The sequence below is a fragment of the Choloepus didactylus genome, chromosome 16 (assembly GCF_015220235.1).
Source record: "Choloepus didactylus isolate mChoDid1 chromosome 16, mChoDid1.pri, whole genome shotgun sequence".
Classification (NCBI taxonomy): domain Eukaryota; kingdom Metazoa; phylum Chordata; class Mammalia; order Pilosa; family Megalonychidae; genus Choloepus; species Choloepus didactylus.
The window spans coordinates 86,471,613-86,476,790 of record NC_051322.1 but is presented as its reverse complement, the minus strand read 5'-3'; positions in this window follow the sequence as shown (position 1 = coordinate 86,476,790).

The window sequence follows — 5,178 nt, the reverse complement described above, 5'->3', positions numbered from 1 at the left end:
GCGTGCGCACTCGGGCGTCCCTGCCGCTACCTGGTGCGGGAGATGTGAGGCTGGACGGCGAAGAGGCGCGTCTGTGGAGAACCTGCTCCGGCCCTGCAATGTTCTCCCGGCTCAGCGTCCCCTCCAGCCACCGGTCCACGGGCCCTCCTCAGCATTCTGAAATTTCCGGCATGGTGAGACTCTGGAGAAGAGATTTGTTGGTGAGGTAAGAAACAAACTGAACAACGAACATTCTGGAGAGAAGGGAATCCGGGGAGGGAAGCCGCCACTTCCGGGTGGGCAAAAGTGGGGTAAAGAGCAGCGGGCGTCCCCTGTGGAGGAGGGAGCGGGGCACCGGAATCGAGCCTCGCCCGCCGTTTGCTGTTGAGCTCAGCACACCCCTACAGACCAGGCCTTGCACCCCGAATCTGAAGGAGTAAAGTGGGTACCGGAAGAGTAGGTTGCGGAGGTGGGCCCTGGTCTCGCCTCTTCCATTCCAGAGCCCCGCAGTTTGGTGGGTGTGGTCATGAGGGAAGCAGCCCGCCACCCAACCCCAAGCCCCACACCTTTCAAGTCCTCAGGCCTCTCCCAGTCCCCTCCCCCACTACACTTCTGTTCCTTGACCACCGCAGGACCACCCCAGCCCCTCCCCCACCCCAGGACCAGCCAATCCCCTCCCCCCACCCCAGTTCCCCACACCTGAGGCCTGGCCCTATACCCTCCCCTCACCCCAAGCCCAGCTCCTCCCCCACCTCAAGAGCAGCCTAGTCTCCTCTCCCCACCAGAAGCCCAGTTCCTCCCGCACCTCAGGAACATGCCAGCTCCTCCTCCCACCAGAAGCCCAGTTCTTCCACAACTTGTGGCCAGCCCAGTCCCCTCCCCCATCCCAGGCCCAGTTCCTCCTTCCCCTCATGACCAGCCCAGTCCCCTCCCCCACCCCAGTTCCCCACACCTGAGGCCTGACCCTGTACCTTCCCCCCACCAAGCCCAGTTCCTCTCCCACCCCAGGACCAGCCCCTTTACAGGGCCCAGGCCAGGGCCCAATCCTGCTCTACCATTTTATCATCCCTCCCTCACCCCAAATGCTCCCCCATACCACTTCCACCCATCAATCCCCTGGCCCCCCAGCCCATGAAAACAAACCCCTTTTGGGTTCCCTGATTGAGTCCATTAGAGATCTTCAAGATCTCATGAGATTTTGTCCTTTAAAGAACTAGAAACCAGGTTTGGTCAGACAGCACCAACACTGGTAAGGATATTTCTCTCCTGCTGAAGGGTAATTTGCTGAGTCAGCACACTCCTTCTTTCCTCTAGCTGCTGGAAACTGAACGCTGTGGTGAGAGGTACATGATTTGGATGAAAATCAGGTGTAAGTTCAAGCCCTGATTCCTTCGTTTTCGTGCAGAGAGACTTTGGGCTACACAATAGTTATCCTCTGGGGTCTCTGCTTCCCTTTGGTAGAATAGGGATACCACAGTGAAGGCAAAGTGAAGTTACATGCTCCTCTCAGGTCAGCCCAGGACTTCTGCTTGGTAAAAGTATGACAGAGAACAATTTGGCAGAAATGTGAATGGAAGGACAGTGGCCAATTTGTTGGAGCATAAGGTGTGTCACTAAAATTGTCCCCTGGGTCAGCCAATAAGGAACTGGAGCTCGAATTGGAAGATAAAGAGGAAAGACACAATGAAAAGGCAGGACTAGCTTTCTAATTTTCAGTTTCCTTACCCCATTGGTAGAAGTTATCCAGAGAGATCTTTGCTTTATAAATGGATGCGTTAAAGACACAGTCTCTTTGTTTGTAGAGCATCTTGGAAACTACACTCTGATTTGGGTGGAAACAGGCCACTGAGACCATAGGAGACCCAAGAAACAAAGGTTTGGAAGATTCAAGGCAGGTCTGAGCTGGACCAGAGTGGGCAAAAGATGTCTTCAGGTAAGATGGCCCCAAACCATCATTCTCTACACTGTGTCTACCTGCTGAGGCCCCTAGTAGGGGAAAGAAGAAGCAGGTGCACTTTTCTTGCTACGTCTTTGTGAGAAACAACCACAGTGTATAATGCTGCCTTTTCCAAAGCCACTGTCATGTTCAGAACTACTGCTTAGGATGAAGGAGCAGAGCAGGAGTCAGACAACAAGACTCAAACTTCTGTTTGGGTTTCAAGCAGGGGATAATGTGTGAGCTCCATCATCAGAGTACAAGGTCCTGCCCATTCCATCTCAGGCCTACATTCCCCATTTCCCAGAGAAGCACAAAGGAGGAAAGTGGGTGTCAAGAAAAGGCTGAAGATATCCCAGAGGAAGTGACTCTAAAAAAAAACTTCACGTTAAAAGAACCCTCAGATATTATGCAATGTCAAATGGGAAAGGAAGCTGATCCAAACTTAGAGAGGAGTGAGACACACTTTCTAATCTAACCGGTATGGTCAGTTTCTATAAACAGCATAATTACATGGAACCTAGAATAGGGAATGATTGTTATTTTGTACAGGTTAATGTAATACCCTGATACATCCCAGAGTATTTTGGGCAGGAAATAATAATGTATTTGCAAAGTCCCCTTGAGGGACTGAGAGAAAGTATAGAAATACTAAACTCTCTCACCTGGGGAATTCCTGATATTCTCACAAATATTGGGTACTCCCCATTTAATAAGTCAAGCCCTCAATCTTGGAGTTTGCCCATATGAAACTTATTCTTGCAAAGGAAAAGCTAAGCCTATTTATAATTGTGCTAAGGGCCACCCCCAGAGAAAATCTTTTGTTTCTCATATGTGGCCTCTCTCAACCAACTCTGCAATTAAACTCACTGCCCTCCTCCCTATGTGTACATGACTCCTAGTGTGAGTTTGGCACTAGCATCGTGGGATTGACGATGCATTTTTGACAAAAGGGGGGAAAAGAAATGAAACAACATAATGTATCAGTGGCTAAAAGATTTCAAATAGAGGTGAGAGGTCATTCAGGAGGTTATTCCTATGCATTATGTTGATTTTCTTTTTTAGTTTCTAGTATAGTAGAATAGCTAGAAGAAAATACCTGAATTTGCTGAACTGTCATCCAGTACACTTGATCCTTGATGATAAGTGTAGAACTATATCACTTTAATCATGTGACCATGGGATTTTGAAAACCTTTTGACTGACACTCCCTTACCCAGTGTATAGGCAAAAGAGTAATAATATATGTTATATATATGTGTGTGTGTATATATATATATATATATATATATGTCATAGGGGAAAGAAAGAGTAATTATGAATATATAAAATAGAGGAATGAAGGTTATGGGATGGTTTTGGTGTTTTTTTCATTTTTATTTTTTTCATTATTTTGGAGTAATGAAAATGTTCTAAAATTGTGGCGGTGAACATACAACTATATGTTGATACTGTGAACCTCTGATAGTATACTTTGGATGGATTATATGGTATGTGAATATATCTTAATAAAATTTCATTTAAAAAAATCAGTTGACCAAAGATCTGAGGTTCTATTTCTGAGCCCTCAACTCGATTCCATTGATCAATGTCCATCTTTATACCAGTACCATGCTGTTTTGACCACTGTGGCTTGACAATATGCTTTAAAGCCAAGAAGGCTGATACCTCCCACTTCATTGTTCTTTTTCAAGATGTTTTTAGCTATTTGATGCCCCTTACCCTTCCAAATAAAACTGATCATTTGCTTCTCCATGTCTGCAAAGTAATCTGTGGGAAATTTGATTGGTATTATATTGAATCTTTACATCAGTTTGGGTAGAATTCAAGTCTTAATAGCATTAAGCCTGCTGATCCCTGAACATGGAATGTTTTTAGTTGGTTCAGGTCTTCTTTGATTTATTTTAGCAAGTATTTTTTCTGATAAATTTAACTTTATTTGATGCCTAAAGGTATCAATGGTTTCCTCTTTTTTTTTTAAAGTTGTGGAACATAATTATATAGAATTGATAACTTTCCAAGTAAACTTTAACTAGTAGTTAGCAAATTTCAAAGAATGTCATGGATTGCATATCCACATTTTCAGTTATTTCTTTATTGTGAACTGTAACATATAATGCCAAAGTGACAACTTTCCAAGTAGGAATTAACAATTAGTTGTATAAGAAATTTCCAAGAATGTTGTGGGTTATAGTTCCATACGTACAGTTATTTTCTTATTGGGAAATATGGCATATATTCAAAAAGGTGATAGCTTTCAAATTACAATACAGTAGGTATATAGTAAATTTCAAAGAATGTTATGGAAGTCAGTTCTATCATTTCAGTTTTTGCTGCTAGTTATTGTAATACCCTAGCAATAAGAAAAATAAACTTCTGTAGAGATTCAGTACTCTTATTCCTTTATTAATTCTGTCCTGTCTATTGCTGCCCCTTCCTCTAATATAATCACTTTCCCAATCTTCAGGGATGTGTAGGCAGTACCACCCTAACTTGTTCATGTTGAAAGTTGTGTCAACATTACAGAAAAAGGGATGCAACTGGTGATTTTTCTTGAAGAGGTGGTTGCCTCTGTGTTTTGGGACTTAGTGGCATAGGAGCTTACTGCAGGATTTAAGTTTCTGAAGAATGAACTTAGTGAGTGAAACTATTATAGACTCTCAGATAGGGATCTGGGTATTTTTTAGGGTTTTCAAGAAGGTGGTTTACTGTGGCCATTTGAGATATGTAGCTGAAGTTTGCATAGGAGTGACCTCCAGTATATCCCATCAACTCTATTTGAAATGTCTTAGCCACTGAAACCTTACTGTGTTACCTTTCTTTTCTCTCTTTTTGTCAAAAAGGAACTCCCAATCCTTGATGCCAGGGTCAGGCTCACTTCTGGAATCCATGCCTCATGTTGCCAGGGAAACACTCACTTAGGGGTCCTGTCCCATGTCATGGGGAGGGGTGATGAATTTATTTGCAGAGTTGGGCTTAGAGAGAGAAAGTCCACATTTGAGTAACAAAAGAGGTTCTCTGGAGGTGAATGCTAGCCATAATTATAGGTGGGCTTAGCCTCCCCTGTATAAAGAGCAAGCCTCAAGGTCAAGGACTTGAATTATAAAGTAGGGAGTTCCCAAGATCACACGGTATATATATTTTTTTTTTAATTTTGAAATAAATTCAAAGTTATGGGAACAGTTGCAAAAACAATACTAACCCCATGCAAAGAATTCCATCATACCCTGACCCCCTCCCCTGATAGCTCAATCCACCAACTT